This window comes from Meles meles, chromosome 5, assembly GCF_922984935.1.
Source record: "Meles meles chromosome 5, mMelMel3.1 paternal haplotype, whole genome shotgun sequence".
Classification (NCBI taxonomy): Eukaryota; Metazoa; Chordata; class Mammalia; order Carnivora; family Mustelidae; genus Meles; species Meles meles.
The window spans coordinates 150115030-150140107 of record NC_060070.1 but is presented as its reverse complement, the minus strand read 5'-3'; the positions used below and the strand labels follow the sequence as shown (position 1 = coordinate 150140107).

The 25078-nt window shown below is 50.1% G+C and overlaps 1 protein-coding gene across 7 annotated transcripts in view; it reads left to right on the top strand.

The window, feature by feature from the left end:
• Positions 1–25078, top strand: part of RIPOR2 (RHO family interacting cell polarization regulator 2) — a 226434-nt gene that overhangs the window by 130167 nt on the left and 71189 nt on the right. The window contains exon 1 of one of the 7 annotated variants that reach the window (XM_046004529.1): positions 9269–9519. The exons of the other annotated variants lie outside the window; for them this stretch is intronic. The gene's annotated coding sequence lies outside the window, so the exon portion shown is untranslated. Of the gene's footprint in view, positions 1–9268; positions 9520–25078 lie in introns of those variants that run through there. 7 annotated transcript variants of the gene reach the window in all.

The following is a 25078-nucleotide window of genomic DNA, read 5'->3' as shown; positions in this document are numbered from 1 at the left end:
ATGAAAGGAAAGATCGGGGTGGGGGGGCGGCCTGGCGGAGCAGGGCAGGCGTCTCGCAAGGTGACAGCTTGATGTCGTTGGAAGCAGCATTATGACACGTCTGATAGTCGTCGAAGAGCGTGACTCCCATCGACACGGGGCCTCCCGGGTTGTGTGCTCTGCTCACCTGGTGAAAATGCTCGCGTTTCTTGACCTTCTGCTTCAAGGCTCTACAGCCATAGAGTATCCGCTGCAAGAGACCTCCAGAGCTGTGGGTCTATCTTCCTCAGCAGAAGGCGGGCAAGGGTCAATCTCACTGCTAAACTCCCTCCCTCCTTTCCCTTCCCCAAGGAGATTTATCAGCGTTTCCCAGTCCCACGTCCACTTAACATCAAGAGCTACAGCAATCCGCGCACTCACTTTGATTTTAACTCAAATCCCCAGGCGACGCCTTCAGTCACTTCTCTTTATTCTAATCCTGGGAAAACTGTTCTTCCTCCGTAAGAGCACCTTGGGTATCCTCGAAAACCATTAAAAGAACAGATGAACACGTGAGAAAGTCTCCAGACCCTAAAATAGCCGGTCAAATATTTGTATCCCAGCAAGCACTTGAGTTGAATAATATATCTTTGCCGACAAGAGGGCAAGTGTATTCTGCGCAGTGAAGAGGGCCGAGTGTCTGTGAATTAGGACATGAAATGCAGGGGCACTCGGTCCACAGCTGTTGACCTTGAATTCCTCTTTGAACGTGGCTCCCAGGGCGGACAGGCACTCTTCCCAGAGGCCTGGGTGCACTCGCGATTCCGAAACCTGTCACCACCGCCTGCTGGACCCGTTCCTCATTCTGACTTGGCCTCGTCTTGGGTGCAAAGGACAAACGAGAGCACGTGTTCACATTTCTCTTCCTTGAGGAGCCCCCTGAGGCTCCTTGAGAAAGGGTCAGTGAAGGGAGAGGCTGAACAAAGCCTTCCATCCCACCCCACCCCCCGACACACACCGTAGCCGGCAGACAGCTGTTCCCGACCCTTCTTGCTGCTGCTAATGAAAACAACCGGGATTTGATGAAAGATATTTAATGGGGGATTGCTTGGAGAAGACCCTTTCTCTGGAGATTTGCTTAAACCAAAGCCTTTGGCGTTGCTGGTGAAATCTTCACCTCCAGCAGCCTTAGCGTGAATGACCTATTTCGAATGTGACAGCCAATTACACTTTGGTGGCGTGACTAATTCATTAGGTTCGAGAGCGCTGTCAGCTGGGGATAGTAGAGCAGCCTTGCTGCCTGGCTAATTAGGGAGTGTGACAGCACCCTGTCCTGTCGTCACAGCTCCCACCCAAAGCTGCCAGAGCTGTGGATCGCCTGTGAGCAGACGAGGGCCGTGGGGGGATGGGAACGGGGCCTGGCTCCCGCTATCAGAGCAGGCTTTGCGGGTTGAGCGGGCTGTGCCCTCCGAGTCAGATTTCCACTCTGATCTCTGCAAAGTGAAACGGGGGTGGGGAGATGGGATGTCCTCTATACAATATCCTGATTTTGCCTAAAATGTATGTGGGGGTGGAGGATGGGAAGTGGTGACTTAGGAAGAAAGAGGCATAGACCCTGAAGCTAGCAAGGGCAGCTAATGCTCTCCAGGCCTGGGGCAGGAGGCACCGGCCATCGCTCCCTGCAGGTGCTTCCCTCCGCCCCCCAAGCAGGAGCAGGAACAGGAGCAGGTGCTCCGGGAAGGGTGTTCTCCCGCGGGCGAAGCTGTCCGGGTACTCGGCAGCTCGCCCCAGCGTCTAGCTCTCTCTTGACTCCTAGTGACCGCTCACTTCACCTTGTAGAGACCTGTTTCAGACTGATTTGGACCCCAACACAATGTCCCCAAAGATGGCGAGGCTTCACAGTCGTGACCAAGTTCTCAGCAATGGGGCTGCTGGGCCCGGGAAGCCTCCTGGAGCTCATGGTCTCACTCTCCAGAGTTGGAGAAGGACTGATGTTTGGGAAGACAGCTTGCATACCTGGGGGCAGGAAGGAGGGAGAGGGACGGAGCAGGATTGTGTACAAGGATAGCCCTGGCCTAAAATTGAAAGAGGAACAGGGGCGCCTGCGTGGCTCAGTCCGTTAAGCCTCGGCGTCTTGGTTTCCGCTCAGGTCACAATCTCAGGGTCATGAGTTGGAGCCCCACACTGGGCTCTGTGCTGGGATGGGGGGTGCTCTCCTGGAGACTCTCTCTCTTCCCCTCTGCCCCTCCCCTGCTTGCTAAAATAAATAAACTCTTTAAAAAAGAGAGAAACAAAAACAACAAAGAGTTAACTAAGGAAGAATTTTAAAACAGGAATGACTGAATACAAGCAGATTTTACCTTTTTTTCGATAAGCAACGTGTATCCCACAAGGCACTATCAGGAAACTGATGGCTCCCTCCAATTAGAATAATCCAAGGGAGTTTTCTGTACAAAGAGGTGGGTAGACTGTGGGGGAACCAGAGCGCCCAGTGGGGCCAGTACCGCTGCGGGCCCCAGAGGAGGGAAGACAAAGCAGTGGCTGGAACCTGCGGGATGGAGGTGAGAGGGCTCCCACGGGGACCAGTCATCTTTTAAGAGGGGACACAGCCAGCCCAGTGGAACCTCACAGGGAAGAGCCAAAGAATGGATATCCTCCCCTCACTCCCTTCCCTTTTACCTGTCTCCTGTTGGACTCCCATTGGCCAAACCCAACTGGGCATCCTAGGGCAGGGCAGCTCCCGGGTCAGAGGGCAGAGACCGGAAGCTGGAGAAAGGACAGGAAGGGGCGATGCAGGATAACCTGCTAGCTGGGGATCAGCCCTGGGGACGCGGTATAAACAAATCACCCTGGAGAACCTTACAGATAAATCTCTTCTTTTATGTCTCCCCTATTGATGAGGAAAAGGGGATGGATTTGCTGTAAAGCAAAAGTCAATTTAGAACCTTAAAAAAAAGCTTACCTATCAGGACCCAAGTGTTGTGTTTACACGTATGTACTGACCGTTTCTAATCACTTCTACAGACATTTAAAAATTATTTTATACTTGTTTTAGTGTCTGTGCAACTATGCTTAATGAATTACAGTTACACCACTTGTGTTTAGCCTTAAAGGGTTGACAGCTATAGGAATTTGCAAAGTTAACATTGTGCCAAAATGTTTGTAGGGGTAGATCAGAACTTCTCCATATGGGGTCAGAGGACTCCTAAGGTTTCCCAATACTCTTTTATAAGGTCCCGAAGAGCCTTAAGAATTTTTTAACTTTAAAGGGGTTTAGTCTAGATTACGTGTGATACACACACACACACACACACACACACACACTTAGGTCTATATTCGTATGATACATAATGCATATATATCACATATACATGTTACATGAAATAGAAACTGGCTAGTCTAGATTGTGTTCTTGTGTAATGGGTGTTGAGACCAAAAAACTGGGAATTGCTGATGCAAATGCTGTTACTGCAGAAAATGACCTCTCCCTGTCATAATAATGTACAAGCAACCCAAATGTCAAGTTTCTGGATGGAAGAGGACTCTTTGCTACATTAAAGGCATATTTTGTTCCCTGCCAGCTTTGAACCTTTTGTTGACTCTCTTCTACCCACGTGGCCTTCCAGGTCACTTGGTGTAGAAACTAGCATGAGGGGTGGAGCTAGGGTTTCAGCCTGCGATCATTTGCCCAAGTGGATAGGCCTGATTTCAGCCTCCCCTGAGACATACGTGCCTGGGATACACTGAAATGCTAAGTGTGTTGGCCGAACACGTTCCCCATTGTGCAGGCAGACAGTGTAACAGTGGTGAGGAAGCCACAGCCTGAGGTGTCTGCTCCCTTGGGAACCTTATCATCCGTGCCAGGCACGGGCGAAGGAAAATGGGGTCTTGCTCTCCGCCGTTCAGCAAGCAGTAAGCAGGATCCAGCTGCCGTCTGTCAAGCTGCAGCATCCTTCTTTCTGTAGGTACAGCTCTGGTATCAGTCAATGCAGGCATGTTACACTCTTTCTGGAGGAAAAGATGACAGACACCAGCAGGCCCGTGATGTGCTCTCATTCCTCATTTACTGACTATCCTCTACACTCATTAATATAAAGCTTCCGCTACTGTCCATAGCCCTAAGCACAGTTTCTGATATCCAGGAACATAAACACTGTGAAGAGAATTAAAATATCTGGGACAGACGGAAATTATGGGACTGGGTCTGTGCTCGGGGGACACAGCATTTACAGGAGAATGCAGGGAAAGCATGGCAGGCGAAGGAAGACTTCGTGGGGGAACTGGCCTTGGACCAGGACTTCAGAGGCTGGGCAGGATTTCTGGAGACAAACATCAGAGGAAAAGCATTGGGCAGTTCTCCACAGCGAATTCCCAGGCAGTGGAAACGACCTGAGCGGAATGGTGGAGGAAGGAATGGTCAGATGTCAGAGCCAGAAGGATGCGTGGCAGTCAAGTTGCCCACACCCTTCATTTGACTGATGAGGACACAGATGGCAAAGGTCGAGACTGGCCCTGAGCTTTCTGCTGGCAGAACAGAAATAGAACCAAAGTGTCTCCCAGGTCAGAGACCCTGCAGGGCTGCTCCTTGAACACCGAGTGTGGCTGGCAGTGCAGGGCGGCGGGGTGCCCTGGAAAGAGTTCTTGAACCACACGGTAGTGCTAGGTGAGCTGGGCTACGTTTGGGTCTCATCCAGACCATGTTTCCCAAAGTGTGTTCCGAGACAAACGTGCCAGAGCCCTCTGTGTGCTTGTTGAAATGACTGACTTGGAATGGGAGAGGGGGTGACTCACAAATCTGCATTTAAACTCTTTGCCAGACTGGTTCTCCTGCGCTTCCCAAGTTAGAAAATCAGCAATAAGAAGAAATAGGGAAAGACTGGCCAGAGCAACAAAGGAAGGAGAACTCAGCTGCTGTGAGCAAGGTGGAGGGTAAAGAGTTACAGTATAAGGAGGGGGTCGGGAATCTTGGAGCTGGCAGCATTCCAAGCCACGATCTGGCCGTGCACTTGGGTGGCCGAATGCCTGTGGAGGAAGGTCAGAAGAGTAGAGAAGGAATTTCGAAATCAGGATGTTAGATCTGCTGTCCACGTGGATACTAAGCATCATAGTTATGATAGGTGATTAGATCTCAGTTGTATCTGGCTACCCCAAGGACTAGCCAACTAGACCGACTAGAAGCCAGAATGCACTAGCATCACGGGCAGAGTTTATACAGAAATATAAATGAGTAGATCACTGGATAGGACCAAATCCCAAAGACCTTCCATCAGTTTCACTTCATGATAGCAGTGGTCTCCAGGCGCGTTCCAAGTTCTGTATTAACCGTCTAAATCTTTAAGTTAGGAAACTAAACTGGTTATATTTTGGTTGCTCTTCTGCTTTCTACCAAGGAATCACATATTTACGACGCTCGATGGGTGACAGAACAATCAGGCTGGCTTGGCCGTGCTGTTCCCCAGCCCAAAAGGGGCTTAAACAAACACCCATGAGCAAAAAGCAGAATAAAACTCAGTTATTGAAAGAGACCATTTTCAGTGCTGCTGGAGTTCAAACACCCCGTTTCATGAAACCAGAAACAATCACAGTCCCCATAGCACCCACAGTACTTCCTCTTTCCTAACACCACCTCAGTTATGTCCTGCTGTCCCCACGCCAGCCTCCACGAGTTGGGTTACATGACTGTCGTGTTTACCTCCGGGTCTCCTGCCCTTAGCTGAAATAACAGCTTGTTGAAATAATAGCTTGTTGAAATAGTAGCTCTCTTTGGTACCTTGAGGTGTTTTCAATGAAGACTGCCATCTGGGGAGGCAGGCAGAGGGACCCGTGTTAAATTCTTTCTCCTTTGGAAGACCCGTGTCTTTCCAGGGGCATGACACAAAGTCTGAGCCAGCCGAATTTTCACTAGTGTCTGTACCCTAAGAAAGATCTTGGTTCTGGTGCTGACTCTGTCTGGTTGTGTGACCCTGGGCTCTGGGGTTCAGACTAGACACTCCACTAAGGATTGTGTCCTGGCTCTGTAGCCCCGTGCTGCCCAGTCCCTCACTCGTACGCATCCCTGATCTTAGGGAAGGGTCTAACTGTAGAGTCTACAATGAGGACAGAAAGAGAAAGAGGGACTGTAGTAGGCTTAGGTAAGACAATGTCTGGCAAGCACAAGGCATCATCTATAATCTTTGTGAAATCCTCTGGCCCACTCCCTCCCATAAAATTCGTATGAAGTCTACAACGGTCCCCTTCCTCATCAGGAAGGCAGTGGTGTTGGAAAGGTGTGTGTTGGGGACTGAACGTGTGTGTTCCCCCAGATTCATATGTTGAAGCCCTCGCTCCCAGTCTGACTGTATCTGGAGTAGGGAAGTAATTAAGGTTAGATGATGCACGAGGATTGGTGTCCTTGTAAGAAAGCCACCACCAGAGACCTCGCACTCTCTCTCTGGACATAGGCACTGAGGAAAGACCATGTGAGGACAGAACAAGGAGATGGCCACATGCAAGCCGGGAAGAGAGTCCTCAGCAGACACAGAGGCAGCCAGAACCTTGACCTTGGACTTCCAGCCCCAGCGCTGAGAAAATAAACGTCTGTCGTTTAAGCCCTCAGTCTGTTCCATGACGGCGGCCCCGCAGACTGATACGGTGGGGAAATGGAAAGTCTACTGTCCTCCAGGGTCGGTATGAGGCCCTGCTCTTCCCTCCAGGATTTTTCTACCTAGCCCTATTAGCACTGACGCTGACCTGCAGTAACTCATCCATTTCTCCCCAAATTTCTACTGCGTGTCTGGCTTCTCTTCAGGTCTCTTTGTTCCGAGGGAGGTAAATGGAGAAATGTCTGGAAGCATCAGATCCAACCCAAATAGCTATAACCCGCAGTAGAAGGGGTAAGCGCCTGCAGAGTGCTAAGATCGAAGACGTTATGACAGTCTTAGTGGGGGAGCAGGGAAAGGGGCCAGGGATCTGGGAAAAACAGAGTCTGGCGTGTTTAAACTGGATATTGATCAATTTCCTCTACGGGGAAATGGGCAAAGGCCAAGCAGATGGGTATAGCCTGGGGCGGGGGGGGGGGGGGTTGACAAGGGAAGAAAAGTATTAAGTACGAAGAAGGAGTGTTCTGGAATGGTGGGTTCATCCTTCATTCAGTAAGTAGGTACTGAGCTCTTCCCTTGTGTTGGGGGTACAGTATCCAAGACAGAAAGGGTCTCCGCCCATCTGATCTCACAGTCCAGGGAAAGAGAGACAAGAAACAAGCACAAAGGCAAAGAAGACCATTACAAGTCACAGTCAGTGCTCCACAAGACACGGGGTTTTGAAAAAGGATAACTGGAGGGAAGACGATACTTAGAGATGTGGGGGGTCAAGGAAGACCTCTCTTCGCTTGCTTATGGAACCGAAAGAAGGCTCTTGTGGCCTGAGCTTAGTAAGGGGACGAGGGCTACTCATAAGACCAGGAGGCCCTGTGAGCGTTGGGTTGGAGTTTGGGTTTATTCTACAATAAATGGGGCATACAGGGTTTAAGCAGGAAAGTGACCACAACGTATTTCTCTTTTGAAAGATGACTTTTCTGGGGGTGCCTGGGTGGCTCAGTGGGTTAAGTCTCTGCCTTCAGCTCAGGTCATGATCCCAGGTTCCTGGGATCGAGCCCCACATCAGGCTGTCTGTGGGGAGCCTGCTTCCTCCTCTCTCTCTCTCTCTGCCTGCCTCTCTGCCTACTTGTGAGCTCTGTCTGTCAAATAAATAAATAAAAATCTTAAAAAAAAAATGACTTTTCTGTATCGGTTATCTATTCCTGTGTAAGAAATCATCACAAACGTAGCTGTTTCAAACAACTGTGGGCAAGTCTCTAACAATCTTGAATCTTGGTTTTCCCATCCATGAAATGGGAGTAATAACGCCCCCTGCTAAGGTATAATCAGGAATAAATGATACAGTGCTTGAGAAGGACCTGCTCTGAGGACAGAAGGGTAGGAGAAGACAGACGATGAACTGTAGTGCTCGGCACAGCGAGGACAGACTCGAGACAACCAGCTTCGCCAGGGACTTACGTGTTGGCCAGGATACCAACGCCAAACACGTGCAGGAATAACCGGCCGGGCCGACTGCAATGTGCCCGCCACGCGGTTGACACATTTTCTCCTCTGCAAGGAATGCCCTCATGGGAAGACTGAGAAACTATGTTGTGAGTTAGAAGAAGGGCAAAGACAGGTGGCATCTTGAGAAACCAAAGGCTCCAACTATCAAGGTGTTCGAGGCTCAGGCCACCATTCCTGGTCTGAAGCAGAGACCAGAGCTGGCTTGCTCTCGGGTGAGCTTTCTAAACATAAAGCACACTCCGCCGCTGTCGTATCCTTAGGTGGGCTGGGACCCGGGGATCAGGCTCCATCTTTGGCTGTTCCTGAGGAGGTGGTCTCCTTCCCACAACTGGATTCCCTTTGGGTCATTGTCTATGCTTGTCACTTCTTACCAGTTCACTCACAAAGTTACTGAATCCCAAGCTGGGTGGGGTGAGAGGGTGCAGAGATGCGCCTGCAGTTCTGTATTATTTAACAAACCCTAAATACTCCGTTTATTCGGTGTGGTGGATTTACAGGCAGGGAAACCGAAGCCGGGCGGACATTCCCTGTTTAAGCGGGTGGCAGCGAACTTGTCTCCGGGTCCTCATAGACTCCCGGTCTCACACAGTATGCATCCACTCCAAAATGCGTTGTCAGACAGACCCACGCTTTCCCAAAGGAAAGCTTTATGTATAGTTCAAATCCACCCAAACGAAACAACCCCCTCCACTGTTTCTCCCAGCACGACCTAGCCGAGGGCCCACACAAAGCGGGTCTCCCCGGGGGCTTTCCAGCACTACCTTTGCCTTGAACAACCAACTTCACCCCGCCCCCAACCACACATACACACACGCTCACACACACTCTCATTCACACACCCCCTGCCTCGGCTGCCCCCGCGGAATGTTTTCGAGGCGCACCCTCCATTCCAGATCCCAGACGGTGAGCTGAAAGGGTCTCCCCTCGCCAGGCCTCCCCTGGCCTCTCCCTCCAACGCGCTCTACGCCAGGCTCGCTCGCCGGCGCCAATTCCCCGGGGAACTCCGAAGTGGCCGCACCGGCTCCGCGGAGCGGCTCGGCGCGCCCGCGATCAGCTGAGGCAGAGAGCAGAGCGCAGCCTCCCGGAGTTGGGCTGAAGTGACTGTCAAGCAGCTGTCTCCCCCAGCCCCCTCCCTGCTCACACGACGCCGCCGGGCCCGCGGCCGCGCCTCCCCTCCGCCGGCTCCCCGGCCCCCGCCCCTCCGCCTGCGCGCTCCGCTCCGCCAGCCTCGCGCCCGCCGGCCCCGCAACTGCACCCCCGGCCGCTGCCGCCGCGAAGCCGCCGCGGGAGGGCCGTTGGGGGCTGCGCGCGGGGACGCCGCTGCCTCCTGCGGCCTTTTGTCCCTTCTCCCCCGTGGGCGAGCTCAGCGGTCTGCAAAGCTCGGGGTGCTTGCCGCCGGGAAACTGCGCTGGCACCGAGGCTGTTACACGCCCGAGAGCCCAAGGGTCCCCTTGTCATGAAAAGGAGCTCTCGTCTTTAGGTATGTGCGCCTTCTCGGGGGTTCTTTTTTGGTTCTGATTTTGCTTGCAACCCGGGTGAGGTTGGGGTGGCCAGGGGGCGTGCTGGGCTTGAGTGAGCGCCGCGGGTTCGGGAGCTGTTCCGACTGGGGGTCCCCGGCTTGCTGCGCCCACAGGGGCGGGCCGCGAAGTTGCCCAGGGAAAGGGCACACGCACTTCTCTAGGCTGAGCAGAGGGGCGTGGGGGTGGGGCGGGGTGGGGGGGGTAGAGGGTCTGACCGACCACAGAGATGGTAAGGACCCAGGGGCAGTGCCCGGGGAGGTGGGGGGGGGGTGGCAGACATTCCGGAGCGGGGACGTGTCGGGTCCAACCGTCGGTGCTCTGGGGGTGGCAGGGCTGACGCCCTCGGGTGGGTCCCAGCGACCCGCTGTCACCGGGCGACTTCCCGCACTCTGCACGCCTGTTCCGAGTCCAGCCACGGCCAGGATCTCTGCGTCCGGAGGCTTCCCGGCGGCTTCACTTGCCCAAGGCAGTGGGGTTGAGCTCGGGTAGGAAGCAGCCTCTTCCCCGCGGGTCTAAAGCCACGCGGGTGGGGTGGGGTGGGGTGGGGGACCCAGATGACAACTGAGAGAAGAGGCAAGCAGGAGAAATGCGTGCGCGGATGCCGACCTGGGGCTGGATGCGTGGGGGGAGGGGCGATGCACCTGAGGCCACGAGCACCCTGCGAGTTTCTGTGTCTTGGGAGGGGTCTGGAGAAGAGAGGCAACTGCAGCCCCGTCACCGCGAGACTGTCACCTCCTATCCTCCTCCCCAGGGCAGTGGCGAGCAGAGAGAGAACACCTCATTTATAAGGGAGTGGGGGATGTCTGAAATGCACAGGCGGCGCCGTCCAGATGTTAAGGAGGCAGAAGGCTATTAGAGTCCTTGGTGCGAGGTGGCAGCTCCCTGCGGGGCAAGAGAGCCCTCGGAAAAGCAGGAGAGCCAGGCCGATGGGGGCCCGGGAAGGGTCAGCAGAGGAGGATTGGCAGTGTCAATCCTGGAGATATTCTGGAGATAGACGTTTGTGTTGCTTGAGTGCTGAGAGGAAATGCTTAAGCTTGTGACTGTGGGGTTATACAGTCCCCGGAAACAGGTTGGGCCATCTTTCCTCCTGCTCCCACCTTTAAAGTGCTCAGATCATGCACTTGGTTGAAGTTCTGGGACCGAGGCAAATCACTGCCCCCACTTCCAAAGAAACTGCATTTGGCCCTCTCTAGGGGACTGGGCTGGGCAGCTTGGGTCAGCATTTGCCCCTTTGTTACCTGACATGCAATCAGTTCTTCCTTTTTACCTTCTGTCAGGTTTCTCTGGGTCTGAGAACATGCCTGACCAGGCTCCGAGTTAGCCCAGGAGCAGCCACGGGCTCAGGGCATTGTCTCCATCTCTCTGTTCCGCCGCTGTCACAAGCAGGGGGCGTCACCGTGAACTCTCTAAGAACCAGCATGGCCCAGCTGTTCTCCAGTGTTAATTAGGAAGCAGCCAGTAGCCATATCCCTTCTGCAGGAGCAAACTGCAGGGGTGTATCCAGGCAGGGTAACAGCAGCCACGGGAAAGGGCCTTCCCCCTCTTCAGCACTTCCTCCCAGCCCAGCCCGCAGGGTCACGTCTCCTGTGCTGGGCTTGCCCTTCAGCTGAGGTCCTGCCAAAGTATGGCTCTTCCCCAGGGAAGGTAATGCCTGTGTCTGTGCAAACATGTGAAAACGTGACCACTGGAGAGTCGGTTAGCATGTGCTGTCTGTGTTGCTCTCCCAGAAGCCCCCCCGACTGGTATTGCTTCTCTCTTTCTCGGCCACGCCAATGTGGGATTTCGCTGTGAATGTTCTATCCTTAGTATAAACGCGAAGAGATACTAAGCCGGAGCAAAGAATAACCGAGAGCACGCGCTAAGGACGCGCACAGCGTTCTGAGTACCCAGACGTAGGTTCCAGAAGTGGTTCTCCTTCCTTTTGTTGACTGCAAAGTAAAATTCTTTCCGGCAGGAAAGGGACCCATTCCCCTTTCCCGGGTGACCTGGAGAAGCCAGAGGGGCTGGGAAGGAGCTGTTTTTGTCTCTACATGTTGGTAGCTAAACTCACATAAAAATTCCAGCCTTGAGTCTTGAAGTCCATTGGCTTGGGGTCCTGCCCATGACTGCCAGGTGTCCTACCCTGCATCTGAGTCACTACAGGGAAACATCCCGACTATGGCAAGAGCCCACAGCCCAGCTAGATACCAGCCACCCGCCAGGTCACTTCTCTGTTGCATTTTGGTTTAATTCACAGATTATGGGCTCATCTTTCAGCGTCAAGAGATGCCAACCCAGACAAAAGCGGTTACGGAGAGTGAGCAGAGCGGCCTGCAGGCTTTATACTAAGTGGTCAGATCAGGCAAACAGCAGTCCCTCGGGTTGAAGAGCTTGCAAACCGGTGTTTCATCTTACTGTTGGTTGCATGCAGCGCATTGAGGCGAAAAATAAGAAAGCTGATTTTGTTTTCATTCTGAAACGAAGGCAGAAGTCAACATCCACGTTCTTGCTTCTCTGGGGAGGAAGTGGTGGCAGAAGTGAAAGTCTTTTATTTACACAATGGGTGCTCCTTGGGGCAACAGCACATTTGACTTTCCACGGAGCTTCCTCTGCGCTGGTGGCTGGAGCGGGGCCTCGTGCTCTGAAGGGCTTCCTGACCACGGCTGTCTCCTCAGCGGAGCGGGACTCCACGAGCCAGAGGGGAGAGACAGCTTGTGTTTGTGGCCATTCGGTCAGAAAAGAATACCAGCTGAAGACAGACAATGGAGCGAGGGAATTGGGGATGGGGGTGGGGAGAGGAGGTGCGGATAGGCCAGCAGCATGTAATTGGTTCCCCAAGGGCAAATCGCGACGTGCAACGGTGTCATAAAGCTGTTGTCATGCGAACACCCACAATGTGGTTGTCAGAAAGATCTGTTCAGAAAGGAAAATGATGATGAGTATGTGCCTTTCTTTCTTTCTTTCTTTCTTTTCTTTCCCTTCCCTCCTTTCTTCCTTCCTTGTAGGCTCCACACCCAGCATGGAGTCCACGTGGGGCTTGAGCTCACCACCCTGAGATCAAGACCTGAGCTGAGATCAAGCATCAGATGCTTAACCAACTGAGCCACCCAAGCATCTCTTTCTTTCTTTTTTAAAGGTTTTATTTATTAGAGAGAGCACATGAGTGGGGAGAAGGGCAGGGGGAGAAGCAGACTCCCTGCTGAGCAGGGAGGCCATGGTGGGGCTGGATCACAGGCCCCAGAATCCCAGCCTGAGCCTTAACTGACAGCCACCCACGTGCCCCTCTTCTCCTCCTCCTCCTCTTCCTCTCCCTTTCCCCCCTCCTCCTTCCCCTTCCCCTCCCCTCCCCCTTCGTCCTCCCCCCCTTTTCCTTTTTTCATTTCCCTCCGCTTTCAAAATCATATCCTGATAGGCAGTTTCTTGGGACAATATTCTACCCCCTAAAATGCAAACCTCACCCTTGTGCACATGGAAACATTCAAGTTGATTCAACTGAACAAAATCACTCAACGCATTGATCTTCAGTGACTTCATATGGAAACACCCACATGTCCTCTTCCCTCTTGGGATCTTCTCTCTGAGCCCACCAAGCCCTCTCTGGGTTAGAGGCCAGGGTCTTTTGGTCACAGTCCACTCATCCCACTTTAGTTGGAAATGTTTCCTAAAAATCAGGAATGTTTTTTCTCAGAGTTTTGCAGGCTATCCAGAAAAGATTGTTTTGCAGATGGCCCAATGCCGGGCTGCCCTCCCTCGGAGGAAACCCTGGACCCGTCAGGAAAAGAACCCACTCCAGCTGATTTTATTGTGCATTGTTTACGTGACACTGATGAGAACTGTGTGGAGGGGAACGTTTTCACACGTTCACTACACTAATTAAAAAAGGAAATTAGATTTTTTTAAACAATTAAAGCGAATGAGATGCAATGTGTCTGTGTTATGTTCCCCAAGATCAAAACCAGCTCTCTGCTAGACCCAGGAGGGAGGAGCCTTAGACAAAGGGAATACTTCTCACACTATTTAGCATTCTAAAATAGAATGTAGTGATTAGTAATCATGTTTGTTTCTGAGGTGGATTTGAAGTCCAAGTCGGCAATGTTAGGTAATTTCGAGGAGTACTGATTCTTTTTCTTCATTTTGAGCACCTGTTTACTGAGAACTCTTCTGGGATCTGGCCAAAGTTAGCTTTTTCAATGAATATAAAAGTGTAAGCTATTGGATTCCATGTTCCGGGGAACGCACAGTCTGGAAGAGAAACAGGAAGAACCCAGTTGTGTTGAGCGGTGTGCCGTCCACGCGCGTCTTGGTTTGTCCTGTCTACATGGGACAGTAACGTCCGCGGTCACCCTAGAAGTAAGGACTATGAGGTCAGAGGAAGGAGAAGAAGGCTGGAAAGGAGAGATTTCATTGCTGAGCCTGTTGTAGGCATACAGATGAATGGGCGGGAAAAGGGGAGACTCACCAGATGCGAAGAGGAGGAAGACCATAAGCTCCCCGAGAACACAAAGGCGCCGCTTCCCTCATTCCTGTAACCTCAGGGCTTGCTGCACAGTAAATAGGAGGCGTCGAGTATTAACTGACTGCCTGTGACTTACTTTGAGACCAAGGCTGGAGGTGGGAATGCTGAGGGCAGTGAGGAGGCCTGCCTGGCAAAGGTTGGATGGGAACAATTATGAAACGAGGCTATTAATAATGCCGAGAATGCTAAAACAAAGCTGACAGTGATCATTCCAAAAACCAGCTGATGCACAGAGAAGTGATGTCGTGTAACTCTTTCTTGTATAGGCCACGTGTCATTGGTTTTAATGCCACTGGTGTGCACCTCTAGCCTGGAGGTGATCTCTTCCGTCTCCAGCAAACTGTCCAGGAAGGAACTGAAGGAACAATGACCCCATTCTCTTCAAGCTTGTTTTCTTCTGTCCTTGTCCTCTAGGAGCTAAAGGAAGGGAGGCAAGGGCAGGAGTGTGGGGCGGGATGGGGGGCAGGGGGTACCTTACAAATACAAAAGTAATGCAGATGGACACAAAAAAGCACATGCTTTTTTCTTCCCCTTCTCTTGATTGGAGGAATCAATTCAAAGTGATTGTTTCATGGAGCTGGTGCAATTCCCAGGAGGTTATTCCCAGTATAGCATTTGATTTGCCCACTTTTTGCTACATATGAAGACCTGGGGTTGTCATGGCCTTGGCTTGCACCGGTCTGCCTTCTAGTGACACACACTAGGTGCCCTGCTGGTTTGCGGAGGTTCAGGGTTGAGGGCTCTAAGTGAAGACTCCAGGATAGCAACCAGCTGGTAACCCTTCAGTGGCCATACTTTTCATTTATAAGGTTATCGGTAGCACTTTAAGCCATTTTGGAATGACGCCTGTCTTCCCAAGTTCTAAGCGAATGTCTTGTTGTCTTGGTGATGTTTCATCCCCAGAAACAAGCGGAGCTGAGAAAAGAGAGACAGGTGCAAAGGTATAGCGCCGTGAAGATGCCTCAGGGTTCAGCTGTAGGATGTAAAATAAAATGGCTTGCAGGATTGTTGGGTCACACTCCAGGTCGAACTTTCCAGAACAAGGCTGAAAGTCGCATTATGTCACTAATGGAGCCCCTCACAGTCTGAACAACCATCAAGAAGCTGCCTGGTGATCCGAGAAGTCACTGGCTCCAGAATGAGGCTGTGCCACAGCCAGGGTCAAGAAGCAGCCAGTCAGGAAGCCAGCACAGAAAAAACCAGGTAGTCTGGGGGGGTGATTGCCAGCAGTCCCCATGGAGAAGCAGAAATACAGCCCGGCAGGCAAGATAAACTCCTCCCTCCCCGAAGACATCCGCATCCTCGTCCCCAGAACTGGGGACCGTGTCATGTGAGGTGGCAAAAAGGACTTGGCCACTGTAATGAAATTCAGCAGCTTGAGGCTACCCTGGATTCTCTAGGTGGGCCCAGTCTCCTTGCGTGGGTCCCTCAAAGTGGTGAAGCTTTCCCAGCTGTGGTCTCAGGACTGCGGAAGATGGCAAGAGAGAGAGAACATGGCCCACTTTGGAGATGAAGCCAGGGACCACAGAGAAGGAATGTGGTGGCTTCTAGAAACCCAAAAAAAGCAAAAACAAACAAACAGACAAACAAAAACAAACAAACAAACCGGATTCTGTCATGGAGCCTTCGGATGGGAACACAGTGTGCGGAAACCTTGAGTTTAGCCAGGGGGACCCATGTCAGACTCCTGACCTCCGGGACTGTAAGATAATAAATGTGTGATGTCGGAAGCCACTAAGTTGGTAGGAATTTGTTACAGCAGCCGTAGGAAACTGATACATACAGCCTCCTACCTGCAGATCTCATACGCTTGCTCCTGGTGGAGCTCCCCTGTGTCACACGGGATCCTAGCTGCAGGGGGTTCTAGCAGATGTCACTGGTGCTCCCTGCCTCAGCCAAAAGTCATCCTACACAGGGGTTGGAGCGATGTCAAGTGCAGCTGCCGGGGGAAGTCCCAGGAGCGTGGGCAGACACAAGTGTGTGCTGGGCACTCCTAACTAGCCCGCTCGAGGGACCGCAGCATGAGGCAGAACAGAAGTAGATGCCTGAGATTTTCAGGAAGTTTAGCAAGTGTCACTAAGTCATCAAAGCCCAAGAGGGGAGGAGAGGAGAAGGCATCAGAAGGCATGCTGGACGTTCCTGTCTGATTTGTTGGCCGGGTGGGACGAAGGAGAGATTGTACATAAAGATCAGTGTCAGGGATAAATACTGGTTTTCTATAGCTTCACTCTGAATTATATACGGTCAGTCTGAAGGGCTAATGATATTTTCCAAAGATGTCTTCAACGGTATATCAATCTCACTACAAAGTGACTTGGAGACTCTTTCCAAGGGGAAATGAGGTCCAGGTTCCCTTCCCTCAAAGTGTGACTTTTTCCACTAAAAGAAAATGTGACCTCCTAGGCTAGATGGGTCCTAGAAGGCAAATCAGCTTCCCCCTTATTGTCTGGAATGCTGGTTCCTGAAGCTGTTAGCTGCACTGAAAGCTGTCTGACTTTCCCGAAGCTACCATAACCTGAGGAAACCCAAAACGCCAAGCACAGGGACAGGCTGGAGACCACAAGGAGAGAGAGACATGCCTGAGCAGCTCCCGGCTGCAGACCCTGAGCCAGAACAGTCCAGTGGGGAGCCCTTCCCGGTTCCTGACTCACTGTTGTTGTTTTAGGCCACTCCGTGTCGGGACGGTTTGACGGTTTGTCACCAGCAAGAAATAACCGGATGGGTCCACACAGTCACATGCAGAACAAATGTCAATTAAAACCATCTTGTGTTATTCCCCTCATGTTTCTTCACTCTGAGGAAACACCGTGACTGTTTTTAGTCCTAGAATAACCAGATCTAAAGCCCACCTTCCCCTCCTGTAGAGTCTTAGCCTAAGAAGCTCATTCCTGAAATGTGTATCCGAAGGGGGCGCCTGGGGGGCTCAGTCGGTTCAGCGTCTGCCTTCGGCTCCGCTCGTGGTCCCAGGGTCCTGGGATTGAGCTGCCTGTTGGGCTCCCTGCTCAGAGGATAGCCTGCGTCTCCTTCTGCCCTCTGCCCCTCCCCTGGGCTTGTGCGCTCGCTCCCTCTTTCTCTCAAATGAATAAGTAAAAAAAATCTTTGAAAAGATGTCTATCTAAAGCCCACTGTCACACATTTTGGTTTGTTTGCATGGAACAGGTAGCATTGAGGGGTTCAGACTAGCCTAATCCAACGTGAATAAGCAAAGAGCCTGTCTTCTTATTTATTTTTTAAGTTTCTTTCTTTCTTTCTTTCTTTCTTTCTTTCTTTCTTTCTTTCTTTCTTTCTTTCTTCACTGAAGTGATCTCTATGCCCAGCAGGGGCTTGAACTCTTGACCCCAAGATCAAGAGCTACACGCTCCCCTGACAAGCCAGCCAGGCGCCCCCCAGAGAACTTCTTTTTAAAGTAGAGCTGCCTTCGTGTGGCCAGTAGAGGTGCCACAAGCCTTGTGAGGGTCCTCACCTTGGGGACTAAGGACTTGGACACTGGGAGATGAAACAGTAGCCAGCTGGCCTGCAGGGACCTGGCCCCCGAGGAGCCGTCAGCCACACGAGAGCCCCTTCTCCCTGCAGGCTGAGTGCCTGCTTCTCTTTTTAACACCTCTTTTCTGCACATGCCTTCTTCCTGATACCTAAAGTTTTCTGTTCCTGAAGTCCAGGTTCAAGACCCCTGTGATCCTAGACTCCATGATACTGCCATATGTTCTGTTGATGTGTGTGGTTTTCACACTGTGTCCCGCTGAAGCCACAGAACCCCGTGACATAGCAGGACTCCCATTAATGCCCCTGGCTCCCGGGATCGGGAAACAGAACGTGAAGGTAAAGTGGAGTGTCCAAGGTCACAGCGCTGAAGGGGCTGAGTCAGCCCTGAGTGTCCCTGCTCCTCGTTTGGGGCCTATCCACTCAACCTGCCTTTGTGGCAAAAACATCGTGAAGCTGGGGAGAGGGAGAGGTGATTGGTTCTGTCTGCCTGCCACAGGCTGTCACCATAGTGGGGCCTGTTTGAACCCAAATTCGTCGGGAGCCTGAAGTCTGATGATTTTCCTCATCACCTGTCTAATGCTCTCAGCCCAGTCTGTATTTTGCACGTGGAGACCTACCCCTGTGATGTCAGGAACTGCTCCTGTTTTAGGCTCCCATGACATTTCCAAAGAAGTTTGACCTTTGAGTTTTGTCATAATGGTCTTTGGCCTAAAATAGGATCAAAATGACATGGGCTGTTTCTTTTTTGAGGGTTTGTTTTTCTGTTGTGTTGGGTTTTGTTTTGAGGATCCTCAGTGTGTGCGTCTTCATATTGAAATATTTTCCAGATGTAATTTTTTTTTTTTTTTTGGCTCTGATGGTTGCAGTGACTCTTTCCCCACTGGTGGGAGAGGACATTCAAAGCAGAAAGAGACTGAGGGACTGCATTAACTCAGGATACTTCCATGCATGCGGATATGCAGTTACCGAGCTAGAGATACTGAGAAAACCTGATTAAGGAAGTGTGTAGTTTTTCACTTAAGGAGCTCGTTTCATCCTTTACAGTCTCATGGGGGGAGAGTAGACCCAGGTAGGCCTTGCCCGCATACTCCCATCACCTACCTGTAGGTAAACCACATGATCCTGAAGGCCAGGCCTTCCAGGGCACAGGGGTGTCTGAAGTCACTGCAGGTTTTTTTTTTTTTTTTTTTTTTATTTATTTATTTGACAGAGAGAGATCACAAGCAGGCAGAGAGGCAGGCAGAGAGAGAGGGAGAAACAGGCTCCCCACTGAGCAGAGAGCCCGATGCGGGGCTCGATCCTAGGACCCTGAGATCATGACCTGAGCCGAAGGCAGAGGCTTAAACCGCTGAGCCACCCAGGCGCCCCTGCAGTTTTTTTTTTAAGATCTTATTTATTTATTTGAGAGAGAACCAGAGAGAGCACGAGTGGGGGAGGGGACAGAGGCAGAGGGAGAAGCAGGCTCCCCACTGAGCAGGGAGCCCTACTCAAGGCTTGATCCCAGGACCCTGAGATCATGACTGAGCTGAAGGCAGACGCTTAATGACTGAGCCACCCAGGGGCCCCAAGTCATTGCAATTTTTTAAAATAAATGCAAATTCTGGGGTGCCTGGGTGACTCAGTGGGTTAAAGCCTCTGCCTTCAGCTTCAGGGTCCTGGGCTCAAGGGCATCGGGCTCTCTGCTCCAGGGGAAGCCTGCTTCCCCCTCCCCCCACCCCACCTCTCTCTCTGCCTGCCTCTCTGCCTACTTGTGATCTCTGTCAAATAAATAAATAACAATCTTAAAATAAATAAAACAAAATAAAATAAATGCAAATCCTGAATTGTAGATGCGGGTACATGTGTGTCATATGGCATGCTGACACCAAGCCCCCACTTCTGTTGTGAAACCCCCAATCTAAATAAAAATGTTTTCTATCACAGTAACCTGAGGAGTCACAGCGACCACTGAATAGCATTTACAGTGTGTCAGGCACCTGTGTTCATTCCCAGAGTCTTCGCAAGGTTCTGAGGTCATTCCTATTAGCATTGCCAGTTTATGGGTTTGAGACATGAGACCCAACGAGACTGGTATGAACAGAACCCAGTTTTAAACCGGGGTCCTCTGGGCTGTGGCCGTGGGCGGAAATACACAAAGACCCTGAATTCGGAGTTCCCATGGGAACTGCTCAGGAAGCGGGCTCCCCTACACGACTGAGCTGGGCTGTTGTTGCTGGGTTGCCGACCCTCGCGATGCTGCAGAGGTCCGGGCCACTCCAAAAAGGGGGACGGAAATGGAGAAAAAGCCGAGGAAAAAGGAATCATCCGCTCCTTTTCATAAAGACTATTGTCTGATCCATACCCACATGTAAAGTATCCCCTGATGTGTTTTGTCTTAGTTCCTGGATGTAGGAAAACAAGATCATTGTTAATTCATACGGTTTTTAAGTGATGCTTGGGAGACTTATCTGGGGTAATTACCTGCGGTGGAAAAAAATGAATCCTGTCAGCTCTGCCTCATTGTTGGATGGTTTGCCCCTCCGACTCGCTGTTAGAAAAGATTCGAAGTGGCAGCCAGCGTGTGGGAGATGCACACTTGCGTGGGCTTGTGAAACGGAATATTCTTTCCCTTTGATGTGCATCACGAGTGGAGTCCTCTGATCCGCTTGACTGCATTTGAATCGGATCCCCAGAACAATAGCCTTAATTGACTGATTTAACTCCTGGTCATCTTTTCCAGAAGTGCCCATTTTTCAAACCTGTGTGAGATAAGTTACCTTCCTGGGCCCCGTGTTAGCCTGAGTCTAATTTCTTTTGTGGGAATAATTCGATGGGAGTGATGATGATTTCCTTTGTCAACACTGACAGGGGATTTAGAATCCTGGATCGCTAGCTTCCACACTGTCTGCAGACCTCCGTGATCCAGTGGCTTCTAAAAACTAAGCCTAAAACCAGCTGGATGGAAATATCCTTGTGACTTCTGTCAAGCAGTAGATGGTTTGAACTCCTATACAGTAGTTCAGAGAAGAATAAGACTTGTTAAAAGTTTGCTTAAGAAATTATACTCTGTGACTTTTCAAGCATTTGAGACAGGCTACAATAATGTACAGTTTATTAAAAAGAATTAATGTTCATGCTACAATTGAGCTGTGACTTTTCTCTGAACTTCCTTGAAGCCAGGCAAAAGGGAGTCCGTGGTAGATTATCACTTACGTTATTGCCATCAGAAAGATGGACATAGGGGCGCCTGGGTGGCTCAGTGGTTTAAGCCGCTGCCTTCGGCTCAGGTCATGATCTCAGTGTCCTGGGATCGAGCCCCGCATCGGGCTCTCTGCTCGGCAGGGAGCCTGCTTCCCTCTCACTCTCTCTGCCTGTCTCTCTGCCTACTTGTGATCTCTCTCTGTCAAATAAATAAATAAAATCTTAAAAAAAAAAAAAAGAAAGAAAGAAAGATGGACATACAGAGCAGCAGTTCTTCAGAAGGTGGATTCCCCTGGCAATGAATTACAAAAGAAATCTCTTGGGGCACCTGGGTGGCTCAGTCTGGTTAAGTGTCTGCCTTTGGCTCAGGTCATGATCCCAGGGTCGTGGGATGGAACCCTGTGTTGGGCTTTCTGCTCAGCAGGGAGCTTGCTCCTCCCTCTGCCCCTTCCCCTGGTTGTGCTCTCTCCCTCTCTCAAATAAATAAATATAATCTTTAAAAAAATAAATTAACTAATTAAAAAAAAAAAAGGAAATGTCTTATGTAGGAACTTACATGTAGAAGTGGTTAAACCGAGCTAGTTAAACAAACGCCTTGCAGTGAAGTTCAAAAGACAACACCTTGAGTGTTGAACTCCACCCAATTTTCTTATCCCTCCAACTGGGTGTCCCCTAAGATCCAAAGGGAGCAATCAGAGGACAGTTCATGAAGAAAAAAAAAGAACATGTATATTCGGCCCTCAGTTGCTATTGTTTGGAAAACAGTGACCTGTTTTCCAAGGCAACGTGACATGCCCTAATCAGATTCTGTCTTCAGGTGCAGTTGAGCATCACTCACCCCTTGCCAACCTCCCCACACACCCCTCCCAGGGGAGCCCAGCTCAGACAATGGAGCTGCAGTTCCATAATAATCTGGTTACTGTGCCAGATTTTCTCACTTGAGATTTTAGGTTCTAGCACGACCAACTCGATCAGCAAAATAAATCAGAGCCTAAAAACATAAAACGTGCATTGTTTAGGTAAGGCCATTGGTGTTTCTGTTCTTGATTTGATGAGGATGACAGTGATGATAGTGATTATGGCGATGATGGGATCAGCATCAGTTTCACTGAGGACATACTTTGTGGCTGGCATTTTGCTTTACAAGCCTGATGTCCCTTAATCCTCATAAGGATTTTAAGACACAGATGTATGGTCTCCATTTTACAGCAGAGGAAACCACTGTCCCGAGGTCAGTGTCCCGAGGGGAGGATGCATACCAGTTGGGTGACTGCTGACTAATTCTGTAACCTCATACCATACGGCTTGATGGGTCTTTGTGTGCGCGTATGTGTTTAAACCTCTGGGTCTTGCTGCTTCCTTATTCTCACTTGCCTCTTCTCTCTACCCCTTATGAAGACGCTGGTTGTAGGATTCTCTAAGATTCTGTATAACTTGAGACCCTCTATCAACCAGAGCTTCGGGGGAATGAAATTGCTGAGTCCACTCAGGAAATGTGTGATACTTGCATGTATGTTTACGTGTGCTCTTCATTTGCTGGGACAAATGCTCTCATGTAAACCATATTTCTTGACTCTGGAAGTACTAACAGAGGCATGACTATAAATTTAATACTACCTTTTCTTGCTGCAAATACTAATTGTGGCATACAGTGTAATCTAGAATCCAGCTCTAGAGGGTGGCAGGAGGCAGGGGTGTGGTTACTCGCTGCATCTGGCCACCCGTCCACACTGGTGCCCCCCCATTCCTCTTCACCCTGGGTACCCCAGGCTGAAAAGCTGGAGGGCATCAGCTCTTGGGGCTGGGACCCCCGCCCTGCTAACTTGGAAACAATAGGACCATCTTGCCCAAATGATATATTTAGGGGGCACAGAAAAATTATATCCCTCTGCTGGATCACAATACATTCTCATGTGAATTCATGTCATTTTTGAAAGACATTACATAGTTCACATTCTGAATTGTGCTCACCCCATTTGATTGTGCTCAACACCCACATTCAGTGTTCTCTGTACTTTGAATTTCCAAATCTGAGCAGAGGTTTGAGAAACATGCAGTGTGGAGACATACTTCAAAGAAGGAAATGTTCAGAGCGGCTGATTGTCTGGAGGGCGTTCACTGAAAAAACCAGCAAATCATGCCATGGGAAATCAGCTCTTAAAAATGCCTGCTGAGAAGGTAAAATATCCAGGATCCTGCACCATATTTTAATACCAACCACATTTTTTTTAAAAAGATTTTTTTTTTAAGATTTTATTTATTTATTTGACAGAGATCACAAGTAGGCAGAGAGGCAGGCAGAGGCGGGGCAGGGGAGGAGGCAGGCTCCCTGCTGAACAGAGAGCGGATTCGGGGCTTTATCCCAGGACCCCGAGTGCATGACCTGAGCTGAAGGCAGAGACTTTAACCCACTGAGCCACCCAGGCGCCCCTAAAAAATTATTTTATTGTTACATAATCTCGACACCCAGTGTGGGGCCCGAACTCAGGACCCCGAGATCAAGAGTAGCATGTTCCACTGACTGAGCCCGCCAGGCGTACCCCAGCTGCACTTTTTAAACAGGAAAATCAACAGTTTTTTACTCTCTCTGCAGATATCATATAGTCTCTATCGTTGAAGACTAGCTCAGTTTACTAATTCAGTTTTCAAGAGACTAGAGAACGCACAGTACCTAGGTAAATTGTAAAACTCATGCCATCAACTCCTCTGAAGCTTTTCTCCTCTGGGAGATGTCTAGGAATCTCAACCTAGACTTTGTTAAACTAAGAATGACTTGATAATACATTTCTTATCATGGTTACAATAAAAATAGCAAATGCATATTCAATCTTTTAAGCACTTGACATTCCCTGATTTATTTACTCTTCAGGCAACCAGTGAGCTTGGTGTTTTTGTCATCCCCATTTTACAGGCGAGGTCACTGAGGCCTGGAGAGGCTAAGCAACCCATCAAGGATACACATAAAAAGTAGTCGTGCTGGCCACAAACCCAGGCAGGCTGAGTTCTTTCATCCCAACAGCGCTGAGATAGAAGGTGTTGCATTTTTTTTTAACAGAGAGAGTGTGTGTGCATGCACATGTGTGCGTGGGTGGGAGAAGGGCCAGAGGGAGAGGAGAGAGAGAAATCCCAAGCAGACTCCCCTCTAAGCACAGAGCCAGACCAACAAGGGTGGAGGGGGGTTGGAGGGGATGGGGGCCGGGTCTCATGACTCTGAGATCGTGACCTGAGCCAAAATCAAGAGTCAGGGGTTCAAATGACTGAGCCACCCAAATGCCCGCTAGAAGGCATTACTTTTAAGTCTTTGCAAGAATGGAAAAGTTTTTCTTTTAAATTCCAGGATTCCCAGAATCTTTCGCTTTCTGTGTCATTCAATAAAAATACAATTATGTCCTGTTTTTCCTGGCAAACACTTGCAATGCCTTTTTCAAATATCGTTTGTAGTGAATTGGAATCAGGTGACCAGGGACCCATTAATGACTTAATTTCTTACATATTAAAAGAATGGAAGGGAGATATGGTCAGTGATTGCTGCATACCATGTGTGCAGAGAAAATGTAAGCCCTGGGAAGATTTTTTCTAAAAGATACCTATCCCCAGGCCCCTCCCCAGAGCAGCTAAATCGAAATCTTTGGGGCTAAGGCTCAGACATTTTTTAAAAAGCTCTCCAGATAAATAATGATAATAATAATCATAGTAATTAATAAAAGCTTTCCAGGTGACTCTAATATATAGCCAGGTTTGGGAACTTCTAGACTAGATGTTGTAGTATATTAGGCTTTTCTGGAGTTTAACGAGAGTTACATCAATAGGAAGTTACAGAGGCTGGGATGTAGGTTAAATATTTATTTCGGTGTAGCAAATGTTTTCAAATAAACCAATGACTGAGTTGCTAACAGTGGTCATGATTTTCTGGATTTAGCCACAGAGTGTAAGGGACAGGGAAGGATTACCTCTGCATGGCAAATATTGCCCATTTATTTTTGTTGAATCTAAAATCCCATCATGGGATGCCTGGGTGGCTCAGTGGGTTAAGGGTCTGCCTTCTGCTCAAGTCATGATTCCAAGGCCCTGGGATCGAGCCCCTCATCGGGTTCCTTGCTCAGAGGGAGCCTGCTTCTCCCTCTCCCTCTGCAACCCCCAGCTCGTGCTTCCTCTCTCTCCCTCTCTCAAATAACTAAATAAAATATTGGAAAAATATAAAATACTGTCCTTATTGTTGTTAACCCATAATGAGCGCCTCATTGTAGGTATGGTTGTCAAATCAGAAAACACAGCACAAGGAGGGTAATAGAGGAGTGTCAGCCATTCTTCCTGAGCCATCTGAGTGCCTGATGACTGCCGACGGATGACTTTGGGGGGCA